This window comes from Linepithema humile, chromosome 6 (assembly GCF_040581485.1).
Source record: "Linepithema humile isolate Giens D197 chromosome 6, Lhum_UNIL_v1.0, whole genome shotgun sequence".
Taxonomy (NCBI): Eukaryota; Metazoa; Arthropoda; class Insecta; order Hymenoptera; family Formicidae; genus Linepithema; species Linepithema humile.
In genome coordinates, this window is record NC_090133.1 from 1,810,960 (window position 1) to 1,832,204 (window position 21,245).

The following is a 21,245-nucleotide window of genomic DNA, read 5'->3' on the forward strand; positions in this document are numbered from 1 at the left end:
CAGATTATGTATACAATATATTATCTGTGCATATGCTTCGTTTAAACTTGAATTTTTAGTGAATAATGTATCTCTACAGTAATGTATCTCAATAATGTATCTCAATACTCTACAGTATTACAAACATGTAAGAAATTGTATTATTTTATTATTTTAATGTGACGCTTATTTAAAAATTTTGTTGATTTTATGATTAGTATCGTCTTATAGTATTATAAGCATGTAAGAAATTCTAACATTTTATAATTTTAATTTTACGCTTGTTTAAAATTTTCTCGTTTACGAATTTAATGTTATCACTAAAATAATTCAAGCATGTTGCAGATTGTATTTTTTTATCATTTGCGTGTAATTCTTATTTACAAATTTTTCAACTATGGAATTAATGTTGTATCTAAAGTATTACAAATAGGAAATCGTATCATTTTATGACCATGTTACGTTTATTTAATAATTTTTTTAACTTTTTACGAATTTAATGTTACTGTTATTTGCGTGGTAAATTCAAGCTTTGGTAGATAAATTTGCACGTGCAAATGACACATATAAAATTCATGTATTTATTTAATTGTAATTTGATTTTGATTGTATTCACACAGATACATATGGCATGTGACAATAATTGTTACATATATAATATATTTTTTTGAAAAAAAAATACATACATATAAGAAAATCATGTTTTATATTTAATTATATTACACAAATGTTTATTACGATCTTCTAAAAAGTAAAAAAAGAACCGTTTAATTTTTATGAGGATGAATAATAAGTATTGAAGTGATTTTTGATTGCTTTGTAACAGTGCTGAATATTAGTTCAACTTTTAACCGATTTTTCTGGTCACTTATTTTTATTCTTTTACCGTGCGTGTCATAATAACCAGGGTCAATGCCGCATACTGCAAAATTTTTAATTTTACATGTAACTAAATAATCAGTAGGTGTGTGTATAATTGTACCGAGCAATGCGCAGAGCATTGTAAATTACAAAATAATTTTTCATTACACAATATAAAATCTAACATAATAATTTTATTGTAGAAGTTTGTGAATGCAATTGTTATTTGCATATTTCTGTTACATAGATTCTGTTCGAATAAGAAATTTTACCATGAAATGCGAACTGATTCGATCTTGAGATGCAAATTGTTGTCCGATCACTTAACTACTAGTCTTGAATTTATTTTTTATACACTTTCCATTTTAAATACTGGATTAAATATTGTTTTAAATATTGTTTTAAAATATTATTTTTAATAATTATTTTTCTATTTTGTATAAGTTATTGAAATAATTATAATTAAATGAGTATTTATATTTTATTATAAAACTTATTCTTGTCACTTTTTTATTACAAAAATTTATATTTAATATTTTTTTATTAATTTATGTGTTCGTTAATGAGACAACAAAATGTTTTTGTACTCCAGCAATCAAAAGACAATAAATTTTAGAAGATTTGAAACACTATTACAAATATTTACTTTATTTCAATATGAATACTAAATACTAAAATGTTTCAATTTAAAAAAGATATTTAAAATTATAGTTATCAAGTAATTAGCAACAGAGTGATAGAATATGAAAATCACACGGATAATTTGTAGTATTGCGAAGGAAAATCAAGGCAATGATGATAACGATGATGGCGCATCTAAAGTAGAAATGAGTTGAATAAAATAGATAAGAAAATATTTCTATTTCTGCAAAAAGTGTATGAAATGCATTATTTTTTATATGTCGTAGTATCAACAAATTAAAAAAACCACTCATTTCTTCGATGTAGACATTTTAATAGATAATAGAATATTAATTGAAAGTTACAAAATTTCCCTAAGAACAAATTCTACATTATTTTAAAAATATTATTGATCTGTATTACAGATTTGCTATAATGCTTCTACTCTCCCCCCCCCCCCCCCTCTTCTACATCTCACACCTTCTCGCAAAATTGTTATATTACTATACATTGGCATCAGATCCTATCGCCTCTCTTAATAACTGTTAGATAGGTTTGAACGCTGTCAATATTTACGTTTAAATAGAAAAACTGTACGTCGCCTTCCTCGACCACTTCCATCACGCACTTTTCGACGAAATAATGTTCGCATCATCCTCAGTTAAACGCGTTCTGCCGTACAGATCAGACACAATGTCTTGGCATTTAACAACTGGAGACCTCGTTTGGATAGATATAAACTATACAAAAAAGGAATCCGCAGAAGAGAAGCACAATTTTCAAGTGAAATGTAATAGGTGCGGAGAACATGTTAAATACGCAAAAATTGATAAGTTTCAGAAACACATGCGTGAGAAACATAAATATGAACGTAAATACGAAAAGAGAAAATCGAGTGATGTTTGGAAATATTATAACCTAACAACCGAAGGAAAGAAAAGATGTATTGTATGTAATAGTCAGTGGGAAGGAAAACGGTCAAACGATTTCTTCAGACGTCACTTACAAACGCATAAGAACGAAAATCTAGAGCCCTATAAATCACAAGGTTGGGCTTGGAAATACATCGAAGCAGAGAAAGTTACTAATTTTTATGGAAAATGTACGCTTTGTGACAGAAAAATGAGGCTTCCGTTTACGTATCATTTGTTAAAGCAGCATCTCACATCTGAACATGAAAAATTTATAGACTCATCTGAACGAAACGAACAGGTTTTTAAATCTCGAAGTACATCGCCAGAATTATGGTGGTTTGAAGTATTTTATACAAAAGCTGAAGAGGATTTTCGAGCAACTTGTATGATTTGTAAACAAAATTATTCATATGTCGAGATAACATCGTTTAAGAATCACATAAGGAAGCATAAAGATATTTACGTTTATGAAAATTATATGAAGACGACGGAAGAAAGAAAAATAGGCTGGAAATGTATGAGGTTCATAGAAGATAATGCACGTGAAATAGAATGTATGATATGTCATGAAATTCTGTCAAATAAATCCTTCATAAACTCTCATAAAAAGCATGATCTGGTACAGCTATACCCCTATCAAATTCATTGGACATATAAATACATGAAACAACTTGGAAATTTGACAAAATGTACGATTTGTGAAAAAAAAGTAAAAGTTGTGTGGCACGAGAGCAGTTTAAAAGATCACATAGTAACTCAACATAGAAAGAAATATAACAAAATGCATCGACTACGGTTGAGAGAATACTCATCAGACGATTAAGCTGGACCGTCGACAAGCCACGGAAGCTAAAAGAAAAATGAACGTGAGTTTTAATCATATTTTTTATTAATTATTATTGTTATATTATATTTATTATTACATTTTGTTCTTTGATTGACTTTCTCAATACATAAAAACAACAAAAATCAAGTAATTAATGTTTGTTTTTGATATAACACAAATGTTTATATAGATTCAGCTACATGGAGTTTGAATATTGGAAATGATAACGGCATTTTTAAGTAGCATCTGATGGCCAGCTATAACGACAATCTTGATTTTGGCAAGTGATTTGAAACATATAAAGACATTAACGTATTTTGACTTATTTATCGCATATCCGTTTGGTGTTTATATAAATGTACACAATTTGTAAATTTAAATATATATATTTGTAAATTTATGATTTAACACAATAAGTTAAATTTATAAAATTATAAATTATAGTTATTAATCTGAAAGATAATATTCTTTAAATTATGCTTCAAAGAATATGTGTTTGTACATTTATAAAAACTAAACCGATTTCATGAATATAATAAACTTTTGCTATAGACGAATCTTCGAATGACGTACTCAGTACATACATAATAAAAATAACAAAAATTAGATAATTAGTAGTTGCTCGAAATATATCGAATCGCAGCTTAAAAAGATACAATGTTTACGTCACTCAATATTACAAGAAGGAACTGTTTGATTATATAGTTTGCAATCCGACATAAAAGTATTATTTTTTTGCACAATATTTTCATGAAAAAAGTAGACATCAGAACCCTTAGCAAATCACTAACACGACTACATTAAAAAAGAATTGGAGGATTACGTATTTCGCAGTTGGGAATAGAAGTATTGCTTTTTTGTGCATAAGAAGACAGTATTTCCAAATCCATGTACGAAATGTATATTCCTAGTACTTCCTTTTTACAATGCTTGGGTAAATAATTTTTGAAGAGTTTGGACGTCTACGTTTTATATGACTTTATGAAATGATTTTGAATTATCATGTAAATAATCATACAAAAAGTAAAAATTTGAATATATTGGTAAATGCTAAAGAAACAAACATAATGTCCATGTTATTAAAGATCATAACTAAAGAGCTATGATAATTTTGTACATAATTACCGAATATTCGAACAAATGTATATCTTGCGAAAATAAATATTGTTACATTAAATTTTTTAATATTCGTAAACATGTAGAAAAAAACTAAAATTTTGAATACGAAGAAAAGAGAAATGTACCAATACCACCGTGGAGATGTTAATTTTTTCTATCATTTTATAATCTTAATTTTGAGCTTATTTAAAAATTTTTCGATTACGAATTTAATGTTATCACTAAAATAATTCAAGCATGTAGTAGTAGATTGTATCATTTTATCATTTTAATTTTATTTTTATTTACAAATTTCTCAACTATGAAATTAATGTTTTATTTAAGGTATTACAAGTAGGAAATTGTATCATTGTATTACTTTAATGTTACGTTTATTTATTAATTTCTAGAACTTTTTACAAATTTAATGTTATTGTTATTTGCGTGATAAATTCAAGTTTTGATAGATAAGTTTTCACGTGCAAATGACACATGTAAAATCCATGTAATCATTTAAATGTAATTTGAGGTTGATTGTATTTTCTCACAGATACATGTGACATGTGATAATAATTGTTACATTTATAATATATTTTCTAAAAAAAATATATATATAAATCATGTTTTATATTTAATTATATTATAAAAATATTTATTATGATTTTTTAAAAAATAAAAAAACGAAACGTTTAATTTTTATCAGGATGAACATGAAGTATCGAAGTGATATATGATTGCTTTATAACAGTTTTCAAAATTAGTTCAACTTTTAGCCAATTTTTCTAATCACTTATTTTCATTTTTTTACCGTGCGTGTCGTAATAACTATATTGCCGCATATTGCAAAATTTTTTAATTCCACATCTAACGTAAATTCTGTTTGAATAAAAAACTTTACCGTGAAATGCAAACTGTTTGAAATTTGATGTTGAGATTTAAATTGTTGTCCGATCACTTGAAACTTAACTCCTAGTCTTGGATTTATTTTTTATTTACTTTCTATTTTAAATACTGGATTAAATATTGTTTTAAATATTGTTTTAAAATATTATTTTTAATAATTATTTTTCAAATTTGTATAAGTTATTGAAATAATTATAATCAAATAAGTACTTATATTTTATTATAAAAATCTATTCTTGTCATTTTTTTATTACAAAAATTTATATTTAATACTTTTTTATTAATTTATATGTTTTCCACGTTAATGAGACGGCAAAATGTTTTTATTCAAGCAATCAAAAGACAATAAATTTTAGAAGATTTAGAACACTATTACAAATATTTTCTCTATTTCAATATGAACACTAAAGTTATAAATGTAAGATATTTAAAATTATAATTATCAAGTAATTAGCAACAGAATGGTAGAATATGAAAATCACACCGATCATTTAAAGTACATTGCGAAGAAAAATGAAGGAAATGGTGGCGATAACGATGGTGGCACTTTTAAAATAGAAATAAGGCGAATAAAATAGGAAAGGAAATATTTGTATTTCCGCACAAAGTGTATTAAATGCATTATTTGTTATATGTCGCAGTATCAATAAATTTAAAAAACCACACATTTCTTCGATATAGACATTTTTATAGATAATAGAATATTAATTGAAAGTTATAAATTCCGTTAAGAACAACTTTTGCATTATTTAGAAAATATTATTTATCTGTATTACAGATTTGATGCAATGTTTTTCCCCCCCAACCCCCCGCCTTCCCAAACCTCTTGCTTGCTCACGAAATTGTTATATTACGATACATTCGCATTAGATCTTACCGCCTCTCTTGATAACTGTTAGGTAGGTTTGAATGCTGTCAATATTTACGTTTAAATAGAAAAACTGTACGTCTCTTTCCTCGACCTCTTCCATCAGGCACTTTTCGACGAAATAATGTTCGCATCGTCTTCAGTTAAACGCGTTCTATCGTACAGATCAGACACAATGTCTTGGTTATCAAAAACTGTAAATTTGTCCTGGATAGAAGAAAACTATGTGTGTGTAAAAAAGGAATCTAACCACAATTTTCAAGTAAAATGTAAAAGTTGCGAAAGTCATATTAAATACGCGAAGGTTGATGCGTTTAGAGAACACATGTCTGTTAAGCATCAAGATGAACTTAAAATGGAATGCGATATGCAACGTAAGCATGATATGTGGAAATATTTTAATCTAACAAAGAAAGGAAAAGCAAGATGTATTGTATGTAAAAAAGCGCATAGTGGAGAAACGTCAAACTATTCCTTAAAACATCACTTATCGAAAGATCATAAGAACAAGAAAGATCTAAAACCCTATGAATCACAAGGTTGGGTTTGGAAATACATCGACGCAGAGGAAGTTACTAATTTTTTCGGAAAATGTACGCTCTGTGACATAAAAATGACACTTCTGTTTACGTCTAACAATTTATTAAAACATCTCAAAATACATGATATAAAAGTACCACGCAGTAAACTTGAACGATACGCACAGTGTTGGAAATATCAATGTAAAAGGTTGCGGTGGTTGGATAAATTTTATACAAAAGCTGAAGAGGATTTTCGAGCAAAATGTGAGATTTGTAAAAAGAATTATATATATATCGGCACTCGCTCGATTGAAAACCACGTAATCAAGCATATAGAAATTTACAATTATGAAGAATATATGAAGACGACGAAACAAAAAAAAATAGGCTGGAAAGGTATGAGATTCATAGATGATAATGCAAGTAAAATAGAATGTATGGTATGTCATGAAATTTTGCTAGATAAATCCTTCATAGACAATCATGAAATACATATAAATTATATGAAAAAGCTGTATTCCCGTAAAATTTATTGGGGATTTAAATACATGAAACAACTTGGAGATTTGATGAAATGTACGATTTGCAAAAAAGATGTAGGATTTAACTGGCATACGGGCAAATTAAAAAATCACGTATCAATTCAACATAAGGAGGATTGGAATAGAAGAAGAGAAGAATTGAAACAAGGAACAGCATACGATCAAGCAGGAGCGTCCACAAGCCACGCAGACTAAAAGAAAAATAAACGTGAGTTTCATTCATATTTTTTATTAATTATTATTGTTATGACATTATATTTATTATTACATTTTATTCTTTGAGTGGTGTTTTTAATACATAAAAACAACAAAAATCAAGTAATCAATATTTGTTTCTGATATCTTATATATGTTTATATAGGTTTATCTTTATAGAGTTTGACAATTGGAAATGATGGTAGCGACACTTTTAAGTAGCATTTCATGGCCAGCTATAATGACAATCTTGACTTTGGCAAGTGATTTGAAACATATAAAGGCATTAGCGTATTTTGACTTATGTATCGCATATTCGTTTTGTGTTTATATAAATGTACACAATTTGTAAATTTAAATATATATATTTGTAAATTTATGATTTAACACAATAAGTTAAACTTATAAAATTATAAATTATAGTTATTAATCTGAAAGATAATATTCTTTAAATTATGCTTCAAAGAATATGTGTTTGTACATTTATAAAAACTAAACCGATTTCGTGAATATAATAAACTTTTGCTATAGTGACGAATCTTCGAGTGACGTACTCAGTACATAAATAATAAAAATAACAAAAATTAGATAATTAGTAGTTGCTCGAAATATATCGAATCGCAGCTTAAAATAGATACAATGTTTATGTCACTCAATATTAGAAGAAGGAACTGTTTGATTATGTAGTGTGCAATTCGACATAAAAGTATTGCTTTTTTGCACAATATTTTCATGAAAAAAGTAGATATCAGAACCTTTTGCGAATCACTAATGGGACCATAGTCAGAAAGAATTGGAGGATTACGTATTTCGCAGTTGGGAATAGAAGTATTGCTTTTTTCGTGCATAAGAAGACGGTATTTCCAAATCCATGTACGAAATATATATTCCTTTAGTTTCTTTTTACAATGCTTGTGTAAATAATTTTTGAAGAGTTCGGACGTCTACATTTTATATGACTTTATGAAATAATTTTGAATAATCATGTAAATAACCATGTAAAAAGTAAAAATTTGAATATATTGGTAAATGCTAAAGAAACAAATATAATGTCCATGTTATTAAAGATCATAACTAAAGAGCTATGATAATTTTGTACATAATTACCGAATATTCGAACAAATGTATATCTTGCGAAAATAAATATTGTTACATTAAATTTTTTAATATTCGTAAACATGTAGAAAAAAACTAAAATTTTGAATACGAAGAAAAGAGAAATGTACCAATACCACCGTGGAGATGTTAATTTTTTCTATCATTTTATAATCTTAATTTTGAGCTTATTTAAAAATTTTTCGATTACGAATTTAATGTTATTACTAAAATAATTCAAGCATGTAGTAGTAGATTGTATCATTTTATCATTTTAATTTTATTTTTATTTACAAATTTCTCAACTATGAAATTAATGTTTTATTTAAGGTATTACAAGTAGGAAATTGTATCATTGTATTACTTTAATGTTACATTTATTTATTAATTTCTAGAACTTTTTACAAATTTAATGTTATTGTTATTTGCGTAAATTCAAGTTTTGGTAGATAAATTTGCACGTGCAAATCACACATATAAAATTCATGTATTCATTTAATTGTAATTTGATTTTGATTGTATTCACACAGATACATATGGCATGTGACAATAATTGTTACATATGTAATATATTTAGTTGAAAAAAAATACATACATATAAGAAAATCATGTTTTATATTTATTTATATTACACAAATGTTTATTACGATCTTCTAAAAAGTAAAAAAAGAACCGTTTAGATTTTATGAGGATGAATATTAAGTATTGAAGTGATTTTTGATTGCTTTGTAACAGTGCTGAATATTAGTTCAACTTTTAGCCGATTTTTCTGGTCACTTATTTTTATTCTTTTACCGCGCGTGTCATAATAACCAGGGTCAATGCCGCAAACTGCAAAATTTTTAATTTAACATGTAACTAAATAATCAGTAGGTGTGTGTATAATCGTCCCGAGCAATGCGCAGAGCATTGTAAATTACAAAATAATCTTTCATTACACAATATAAAATCTAACAAAATAATTTTATTTTAGGAGTTTGTGAAAACAATTGTTATTTGCATATTTCTGTTACATAGATTCTGTTCGAATAAGAAATTTTACCATGAAATGCGAACTGATTCGATCTTGAGATGCAAATTGTTGTCCGATCACTTAACTACTAGTCTTGGATTTTATTTTTATTTACTTTTTATTTTAAATATTGTATTAAAAATTGCTTTAAATATTGTTTTATTTATTTTTCAATTTTGTATTGCACTCAAAAAAATGATCTTGCAATAATAGCTAAAATTTTCTAAGTGTAAAAAATTAACTAAAACAGATAAATGATTAGCAACTGTTGTGATATTGCATATGTAATTACTTAATCAGTTTAGATGACAGAAACAGAATATATATCTGTATTGTTTGTGAACTTTAAATAGAAAGTTTCTCTAAAGCGGCTATCTATATAAGATCAATCACGTGTTAGATCATGCAATGAATAACATTTAGCAATGGTACCTAAATTTTTCAGAAGCTATTGCTAGAACATTACTGCTATAAATTCTATATGTAACAAACAATGTTTTCACAGATACGAAAAATAGCGATACATTCTTGTTGCGATATCTAGAAATCTAACTACATCAGCGAAATATTTTTTTGAATGTAGTTATTGAAATAATTATTACTAAATATGTACTTATATTTTATTATAAAAATATGTATTACTTGTTTATTTATCTACATGTGTTCCATGTTAATGAGACGGCAAAGATTGTTTTCTTATACTCAAACAATCAAAAGTTACAATAAATTGTAATAAATTTGAAACATTAAATATTTACTCTATTTCAATATGAATACCAAAGTTATAAATTTAAGATATTTAAAATTATAGTCATCAAGTAATTAGCAACAGAATGGTAGAATATGAAAATCACACCGATAATTTCTAGTATTGCAAAGAAAAATGAAGGGAATGACGATAACGATGGTGGCGCATCTAAAGTAGAAATAAGGTGAATAAAATAGGAAAGGAAATATTTGTATTTCTGCAGAAAGTGTATCAAATGCATTATTTGTTATATGTCGCAGTATCAATAAATTTAAAAAACCACACATTTCTTTGATATAGACATTTTTATAGATAATAGAATATTAATTGAAAGTTATAAATTCCGTTAAGAACAACTTTTGCATTATTTAGAAAATATTATTTATCTGTATTACAGATTTGATGCAATGTTTCCCCCCCCCCTTCTCAAACCTCTTGCTTGCTCACGAAATTGTTATATTACGATACATTCGCATTAGATCTTACCGCCTCTCTTGATAACTGTTTAGTAGGTTTGAATGCTGTCAATATTTACGTTTAAATAGAAAAACTGTACGTCTCTTTCTTCGACCACTTCCATCAGGCACTTTTCGACGAAATAATGTTCACATCCTCAGTTAAACGCGTTCTATCGTACAGATCAGACACAATGTCTTGGTTATCAAAAACTCTAAATTTGTCCTGGATAGAAGAAAACTATGTACAGAAGGAATCCAACCACAATTTTCAAGTAAAATGTAAAAGTTGCGAAAGTCATATTAAATACGCGAAAGTTGATGCGTTTAAGGAACACATATTTCATAAGCATGAAGATGAACTTAACATGGAACGCGAAATGCAACATAAGCATGATATGTGGAAATATTTTTACCTAACAAAGAGAGGGATTATAAGATGTATTGTATGTAAAAAAGCGTATTGTGGAATAACGTTTTCAAACTATTCCTTAGAACATCACTTATCGAAAGATCATAAGAACAAAAAAGATCTAAAGCCCTATAGTTTACAAAGTTTGTTTTGGAAATACATCGACGCAGAAGAAGTTACTAATTTTTACGGAAAATGTACGCTTTGTGACAAAAAAATGACACTTCAGTTTACGTCTGAGTATTTATTAAATCATCTCAAAATACATTATATAAAAGTACCACGCAGTAAACGTAAACGATACGCACAGAGTTGGAAATATCAAAGCAAAAAGTTGTGGTGGTTGGATAAATTTTTTACAAAAGCTGAAGAGGATTTCCGAGCAAAATGTGAGATTTGTGAAAAAAATTATGTATATATTCACACTTGCACGATTGAAAACCACGTAATCAAGCATAAAGAAATTTACAATTATGAAGAATATATGAAGACGACGAAACAAAAGAAAATAGGCTGGAAAAGTATGAGATTCATAGATGATAATGCAATTGAAATAGAATGTATGGTATGTAATGAAATTCTGCCAGATGAATCCTTCATAAACAACCATGAAATACATGATATGGAAAAGCTGTATTCCCGTACTTATTGGGGACTTAAATACATGAGACAACTTGGAGATTTGGCGAAATGTACGATTTGCAAAGAAGATGTAGGATTTAACTGGCATACGGGCAATTTAAAAGATCACGTATCAATTAAACATAAGGAGGATTTGAATAGAAGACAAGAAGAATTGAAACAAGGAACAGCATACGATCAAGCAGGAGCGTCCACAAGCCACGCAGACTAAAAGAAAAATAAACGTGAGTTTCATTCATATTTTTTATTAATTATTATTGTTATGACATTATATTTATTATTACATTTTATTCTTTGAGTGGTGTTTTTAATACATAAAAACAACAAAAATCAAGTAATCAATATTTGTTTCTGATATCTTATATATGTTTATATAGGTTTATCTTCATAGAGTTTGACAATTGGAAATGATGGTAGCGACACTTTTAAGTAGCATCTCATGGCCAGCTATAACGACAATCTTGACTTTGGCAAGTGATTTGAAACATATAAAGGCATTAGCGTATTTTGACTTATTTGTCGCATATTCGTTTTGTGTTTATATAAATGTACACAATTTGTTAATTTAAATATATATATTTGTAAATTTATGATTTAACACAATAAGTTAAATTTATAAAATTATAAATTATAGTTATTAATCTGAAAGATAATATTCTTTAAATTATGCTTCAAAGAATATGTGTTTGTACATTTATAAAAACTAAACCGATTTCGTGAATATAATAAACTTTTGCTATAGACGAATCTTCGAATGACGTACTCAGTACATACATAATAAAAATAACAAAAATTAGATAATTAGTAGTTGCTCGAAATATATCGAATCGCAGCTTAAAAGGATACAATGTTTACGTCACTCAATATTACAAGAAGGAACTGTGATTATATAGTTTGCAATCCGACATAAAAGTATTACTTTTTTGCACAATATTTTCATGAAAAAAGTAGACATCAGAACCCTTAGCAAATCACTAACACGATTACATTAAAAAAGAATTGGAGGATTACGTATTTCGCAGTTGGGAATAGAAGTATTGCTTTTTTGTGCATAAGAAGACAGTATTTCCAAATCCATGTACGAAATGTATATTCCTAGTACTTCCTTTTTACAATGCTTGGGTAAATAATTTTTGAAGAGTTTGGACGTCTACATTTTATATGACTTTATGAAATGATTTTGAATTATCATGTAAATAATCATGTAAAAAGTAAAAATTTGAATATATTGGTAAATGCGCTAGAAACAAACATAATGTCCATGTTATTAAAGATCACTAAATAGCGGCTATGATAATTTTGTACAAAATTACTGAATATTCGAACAAATGTATATCTTGCGAAAATAAATATTGTTACATTAGATTTTTTAATATTCGTAAACATGTAGAAAAAAACCAAAATTTTTGAATACGAAGAGAAGAGAAAAGAATACGAATATTACCGTGGAGATGTTAATTATTTCAACAGATTATGTATACAATATATTATCTGTGCATATGTTCCGTTTAAACTTGAATCTTTAGTAAATAATGTATTAATACTCTACAGTATTACAAACATGTAAGAAATTGTATCATTTTATTATTTTAATGTTATGCGTATTTAAAAATTTTTTAATCTTATGATAGATGTTGTCTTAAAGTATTATGGGCATGTAGGAGATTGTATCATTTCATTATTTTAATGTTAAGCTTACAATTAGTTAAAAATTTCTTGATTAGAAATTTAATGTTATCTTTAAAATAATTCAAGCATGTAGTAGATTGTGTCATTTTATCATTTTAATATTATTTTTATTTAAAAATTTCTCAAATATGAAATTAATGTTGTATCTAAAGTAGATATTACAAGTAAGAGATTGTATCATTTTATTATTTTAATGTGACGCTTATTTAAAAATTTTGTTGATTTTATGATTAGTATCGTCTTATAGTATTATAAGCATGTAAGAAATTCTAACATTTTATAATTTTAATTTTACGCTTGTTTAAAATTTTCTCGTTTACGAATTTAATGTTATCACTAAAATAATTCAAGCATGTTGCAGATTGTATTTTTTTATCATTTGCGTGTAATTCTTATTTACAAATTTTTTAACTATGGAATTAATGTTGTATCTAAAGTATTACAAATAGGAAATCGTATCATTTTATGACCATGTTACGTTTATTTAATAATTTTTTTAACTTTTTACGAATTTAATGTTACTGTTATTTGCGTGGTAAATTCAAGCTTTGGTAGATAAATTTGCACGTGCAAATGACACATATAAAATTCATGTATTCATTTAATTGTAATTTGATTTTGATTGTATTCACACAGATACATATGGCATGTGACAATAATTGTTACATATATAATATATTTTGTTGAAAAAAAAAATACATACATATAAGAAAATCATGTTTTATATTTAATTATATTACACAAATGTTTATTACGATCTTCTAAAAAGTAAAAAAAGAACCGTTTAATTTTTATGAGGATGAATAATAAGTATTGAAGTGATTTTTGATTGCTTTGTAACAGTGCTGAATATTAGTTCAACTTTTAGCCGATTTTTCTGGTCACTTATTTTTATTCTTTTATCGCGCGTGTCATAATAATCAGGGTCAATGCCGCATACTGCAAAATTTTTAATTTTACATGTAACTAAATAATCAGTAGGTGTGTGTATAATCGTCTCGAGCAATGTGCAGAGCATTGTAAATTACAAAATAATTTTTCATTACACAATATAAAATCTAACAAAATAATTTTATTGTAGAAGTTTGTGAATGCAATTGTTATTTGCATATTTCTGTTACATAGATTTTGTTCGAATAAGAAATTTTACCATGAAATGCGAACTGATTCGATCTCTTGAGATCCAAATTGTTGTCCGATCACTTAACTACTAGTCTTGGATTTTATTTTTATTTACTTTTTATTTTAAATATTGTATTAAATATTGCTTTAAATATTGTTTTATTTATTTTTCAATTTTGTATGAGTTATTGAAATAATTATAACTAAATATGTACTTATATTTTATTATAAAAATATGTATTACTTGTTTATTTATTTACATCTGTTCCATGTTAATGAGACGGCAAAGATTGTTTTCTTATACTCAAACAATCAAAAATTACTATAAATTGTAATAAATTTGAAACATTATATATTTACTCTATTTCAATATAAATACCAACTTTATAAATTTAAGATATTTAAAATTATAGTCATCAAGTAATTAGCAACAGAATGGTAGAATATGAAAATCATACCGATAATTTCTAGTATTGCAAAGAAAAATGAAGGGAATGACGATAACGATGGTGGCGCATCTAAAGTAGAAATGAGGTGAATAAAATAGGAAAAGAAATAATTATATTTCTGCAAAAAGTGTATCAAATACATTATTTTTTATATGTTGCAGTATCAATAAATTTAAAAAACCACATATTTCTTCGATATAGACATTTTTATACATAATAGAATATTAATTAAAAGTTATAAATTCCTTTAAGCACAACTTCTATATTATTTTAAAAATATGATTTATCTGTATTACAGATTTGCTGGAATGCCTCTTCTTCTTCTTTTCCCTCTTTTTCGCTCGCGAAATTGTTATATTACCATACATTCGCATCAAATCCTACCGCCTCTCTTGCTAACTGTTAGGTAGGTTTGAACGTTGTCAATATTTACGTTTAAATAGAAAAACTATACGTCGCTTTTCTCAACCACTTTCATCAGGCACTTTTCGACGAAATAATGTTCGCATCGTCTTCAGTTGAACGCGTTCTATCGTACAGATCAAACACAATGTCTTGGCAATTAGCAACTGAAGACTTCCCCTGGGTAGAAGAAAACTATGTAAAAAAGGAATTCAACCACAATTTTCAAGTGAAATGTAAAGATTGCAAACAAGATATTAAATACGCGAACGTTGATGCGTTTAAGAAACACATACTTAATAGGCATCAATATGAACTTAACATGGAACGCAAAATGCAACGTAAGCATGGTATGTGGAAATATTTTAACCTAACAAAGGAAGGTAAAACAAGATGTATTGTATGTAAAAAAGCGCATAGTGGAGAAACGTCAAACTATTCCTTAAAACATCACTTATCGAAAGATCATGAGAAGGAAGATCTAAAGCCCTATGAATCACAAGATTTGTTTTGGAAATACATCGACGCAGAAGAAGTTACTAATTTTTACGGAAAATGTACGCTCTGTGACCAAAAAATGATGCTTGAGCTTGTGCCGACTCAGTTATTAAATCATCTCGTAGTACATGATATAAAAGTAAACACTAAATGTAGTAAACCTAAACAAGACGCACAGTTTTGGAAATATCAAAGTAAAAAGTTGCGGTGGTTGGATAAATTTTATACAAAAGCTGAAGAGGATTTTCAAGCAAAATGTAAGATTTGTGAAAAGAATTTTATATATATTTACACTCGCACGATTGAAAAACACATTCAGAAGCATAAAGAAATTTGCGATTATGAAGAATATATGAAGGCGCCGGAACAAGAACAAATAGGCTGGAAGGGTATGAGGTTCATAGATGATAATGCAAGTGAAATAGTATGTATGGTATGTCATGCAATTCTGCCAGATAAATCCTTCATAAACAACCATGAAATACATGATATGAAAAAGCTGTACCCCCGTAGAATTTATTGGGGACTTAAATATATGAAACAACTTGGAAATTTGGCGAAATGTACGATTTGCGAAGAAGATGTAAAACTTAAGTGGGATGCGGTCAATTTAAAAAATCACGTATCAGAGAAACATGATGAGGATTGTGATGGAATATAAGAAGAATTGAAACAAGGAACAGCATACGATTAAGTAGGAACGTCCACAAGCCACGCAGACTAAAAGAAAAATGAACGTGAGTTTCATTCATATTTTTTATTAATTATTATTGTTATGACATTATATTTATTATTACATTTTATTCTTTGAGTGGCGTTTTTAATAAAAACAACAAAAATCAAGTCATCAATATTTGTTTCTGATATCTTATATATGTTTATATAGGTTTATCTTCATAGAGTTTGACAATTGGAAATGATGGTAGTGACACTTTTAAGTAGCATCTCATGGCCAGCTATAACGACAATCTTGATTTTGACAAGTGATTTGAAACATATAAAGGCATTAGCGTATTTTGACTTATGTATCGCATATTCGTTTTGTATTTATATAAATGTACACACTTTGTTAACTTAAATATATATATTTATAAATTTATAATTTAACACAATAAGTTAAATTTATAAAATTATAAATTATAGTTATTAATCTGAAACATAATATTCTTTCAATTATGCTTCAAAGAATACGTGTTTGTACATTTATAAAAACTAAACCGATTTCGTGAATATAATAAACTTTTGCTATAGTGACGAATCTTCGAGTGACGTACTCACAGGGCTGGGCAAACACATTTGAAATACAAAATACAAAATACTAACAATTTTAGTATTTATTGCAAAATATCTTCAATTTTTTTATTTAAAATATAAAATTTTTGTATTTTAAATCAAAAATTAAAAATTAAAAGTATTTTGTATTTTATAATTTAAATACCAAGATTGTGTTAGCATTGTACATTTTGTATTTCAAATATTTTATTGTATTTGAAATACAATTTGAAATACATTTTGCCCAGCCCTGCGTACTCAGTACATATATAATAAGAATAATAAAAATCAGATAATTAGTAGTTTCTCGAAATGTATCGAATCGTAACTTAAAATAGATACAATGTTTATATCACTCGATATTTGAAGAATGAACCGTTTGATATTATATATTTTGCAATTCGACATAAAAGTATTACTTTTTTGCACAATATTTTCATGAAAAAAGTAGATATCAGAATCCTTAGCAAATTACTAACACGACTACATTAAAAAAGAATTGGAGGATTACGTATTTCGCAGTTGGGAATAGAAGTATTGCTTTTTTATGCATAAGAAGACAGTATTTCCAAATCCATGTACGAAATGTATATTCCTAGTAGTTCTTTTTTACAATGCTTGCGTAAATAATTTTTGAAGAGTTCGGACGTCTACATTTTATATGACTTTATGAAATGATTTTGAATAATCATGTAAATAATGATGTAAAAAGTAAAAATTTGAATATATTGGTAAATGCGCAAGAAACAAACATAATATCTATGTTATTAAAGATCATAACTAAAGAGCTATGATAATTTTGTACATAATTACCGAATATTCGAACAAATGTATATCTTGCGAAAATAAATATTATTACATTAAATTTTTTAATATTTGTAAACATGTAGAAAAAAGCATACACAAATTTGTAAATATGAAGAGAAGAGAAAAGTACGATTACCACCGTGGAAATATGTTATCTATTTAAACAGATTATGTTTTTGCAATATATTATCTATGCATATGTTCCGTTTAAACTTGAATCTCTAGTAAATAATGTATCAATACTTTAAAGTATTACAAAAATGTAAAAGACTGTATTATTTTATTATTTTAATGTTATGCTTATTTAAAAATTCTTTGATCTCATGATTAATATTGTCTTAAAGTAGTATAAGCGTGTAGAAGATTATATTATTTCATTATTTTAATGTTAAATTTATTTAACAATTTCTCGTTTGCGAATTTAATGTTATCTCTAAAATAATTCAAGCTTGTAGCAGATTGTATCATTTTATCATTTTAATGTTATTCTTATTTAAAAATTTTTTAACCATGAAATTAATGTTGTATCTAAAGTATTATAAATAAAAGATTGTATATTTTATTACTTTAAATGTTACGCTTATTTAAAAATTTATTTAATTTTTCACGAATATAATATTATTGTTTGCGCGATAAATTGAGATTTTGGCATATAGAATCCACGATATGGATCGGCCAGTGGCGATGATTCATTCTGGATGTATTTTTCCTCGAAGTATAGCTGGAGAATCCTTTCGTTATAGAATTCGTTGAATTTTTACAAGTGTAATTCTAATTTTAGAATCTGATACATCCATCCCCAAAACTGTCTACTCCTCTCGAGAGGAATCGTACGATAAAAGTTTATCCATTACGAGAGTTTATAGTCATCGCCAAAACGAGTCGAAAATAACGCTGTCTCAAAGCGAAATCAAGTTAGAACTTTAATCTTTTACTGACTTAAGTTGTTTTATTTGCCTTTTTGTTAAGTGGAAAAAATGACTTCTGTCTTAATTTGTTATTGTTAATGCACATTTGGGAAGTTTGAATTTTTAAACAGTGAAATCTATACAAGTTGTTAATGTATAGCTCTTATTTAGTGAACCAAATCGAAATAATCGTGTTAATGGAATAAATGCAATGAAATAACATAACATTAATATTGATATCGATGTTGGCTATTAAACTCTCTAATTTACTGTTTAATTAATTATATTAATTTCAAATTCGATAGATCAATTGTCATAATCGGCGTGCGTTTACAATAATAATAATTTTTTCCATTATTTCAAAAGTTAAAAATACTCTTGATTCGTAGTTTCAATAATCAAAACGTCATTTGTCATGTTATATGTAAGAATTATTATCCTGCCGCTAGAATAACAAAAATGACATAATTGAAGAAGACATGGACTTGACGTGGACGAGAAGAAATACCCTGTTACGCTCTCGTTTCGTATTACTCGAGATCGCTAGATCGGTGGGCGTCGATCACTCGGATCCCTTACATGTAACTCGACACTTATTTTTTTTTCTCGCTGACCAATGCGTGAAGTCTTCTTTGGTTAAAATTTTATTCATTCTTGCAACTTGTTTGTATTTTTTACAAGATTTCTTAAAATAAATTTCTGTAACACAAAAAAGTCTTTTGTCATGAAAAATCTCTATAAAAACGCGGAAGTATCTTTTAATATAATCTGAAACTTTTAGCATTGCGTTTGTGTAGAGTTTGAAATAAGTTATATTTTATTGTATCCTTTTTTTATTTAACTTAAATAATTTTTTATTACATTTTTTATTACATTTTTTATTATTTATGCAAACTGCACGTCGATGCCTTAACTCGAAAATGTAGCTAAAAATAACGAGAAAAATGAGACATGTCGCTTTTCCAATGAGACCGGATTCTTCCTGGCGCCGGCGGCAAACGCTCGTTGCCGATTTTCTCGCTCTTTCTTTGCGTTTACGATTTACGAGATCCTTCGACATTCCTCCTCCGACGACGTGGAGGAAGCGAGGACAATCGTTCGACGTAGGTAGCTGAAAAACTTTGCCCTCATGTGCAAGCACTTGAGTGCCTTTTTATAAGCGTCTCTTTTCGTATTTCACACTTGCATCAAACGCCGATTTGTCTCCTCCTCTCTTCCTTCTATATTCCCTTAGCAAATTGTCATAGAGTTGCCAATCTTAATCTTCTTAATTTTATTTTGCACACATAAGAGGAAAAGAAGAGAATGACAAAATATATATTTTTATTTTCTAAATATTAACAAATATATTTTAATGAATAGAAAAATGTTAAAATTTTATTTATTGTCTCAAAAGTATCTCTTGCTTTTAACACAATTATATTTGGAGAGTCGTGCTTTCACGTGATATTTCATGAAAAATCTTACATGCAGTGAAGTTTGGAGCAGAAAAACATCTTCATATGCGCGCCAGATACTTTTTTTGTCGCCAGAATACAGAATCTCTTCTCCTTGCATTTCGTATGTTGAGAAGTGTGTGGGATCGACGGAGACTTTGACTTCATTGTCGTAGCGCCTCCGGTTACATTTTATTGTAGGGCGATGACGGTGTTCGACGCGTGCTAGTCCTGGCTGGATGTTGCCGAAAAGGAATATCTTTCGGCACCCTCTTGCCACATAGACGTACCCGGAGTGTCCAGAGAAACCGGCGCCAAGTCGCTGTACTGTTTTATCCCAAATGATCCGAGATCGTTTCGCACACGTTCCGACAGGACTCATGTTGTCGAAATCGGAGAACACGCGACGGAAGTAAGTCGCGACACTACAATGTCTTCCGCTTTTCTTTCTTCGAAATTGCGCATTTTTCAGGAAATCAGGGATTCTTTGACTTGATTCAAGGATATTTTGTTAGGAAATTGTCTTGTATCATCTTTGATTAATTTAGTCCATTTGTCTAATTTTTTAATACATTTGTCGTACAGATATAAATGATAAATGCATATATAATATAAATTTTGAAGAAATTTAATTAATTGCAAGGAATCTTAAGTATCGTTAATTTTTCTCTGATATTTCTTATTTAAATCAAAAGATTGAAAATTTTATTTTGTTAATTGTAGAGTGATTTCCTTCATTAATAAATTAAAAATATATAAAATTATCACAAACAGGCTCTGAATAATTAAGATATTAATAATAAAATAGGGAAAGAGTCGTGTAATGTTAATGCTTTTTGTCCATTGTCTTTATTCAATTAAATAATAAACGTTTTGGTCCCAAAGTGGACCATATTCAATACAACAACGGACAGATCCGTAATTAATATAGTCAGAAATAAAACTGACAATGTGATCGGTTCCACATCAT

At 27.6% G+C, this 21,245-nt stretch overlaps 2 long non-coding RNA genes across 2 annotated transcripts; both read left to right on the forward strand.

Annotated features, from left to right (window-relative positions):
* The first annotated feature begins 2,024 nt into the window (after nt 1–2,024).
* On the forward strand, nt 2,025–7,674 carry LOC105673219 (uncharacterized). Its single transcript, XR_010890743.1, has 3 exons — nt 2,025–3,241; nt 3,392–7,341; nt 7,495–7,674. It is a non-coding gene; the product is annotated as an uncharacterized lncRNA (long non-coding RNA).
* Nucleotides 7,675–10,114: 2,440 nt separating this feature from the next.
* On the forward strand, nt 10,115–20,136 carry LOC105673276 (uncharacterized). The gene is made up of 3 exons (XR_010890746.1): nt 10,115–11,916; nt 12,070–16,589; nt 16,739–20,136. It is a non-coding gene; the product is annotated as an uncharacterized lncRNA (long non-coding RNA).
* Nucleotides 20,137–21,245: the final 1,109 nt, after the last annotated feature.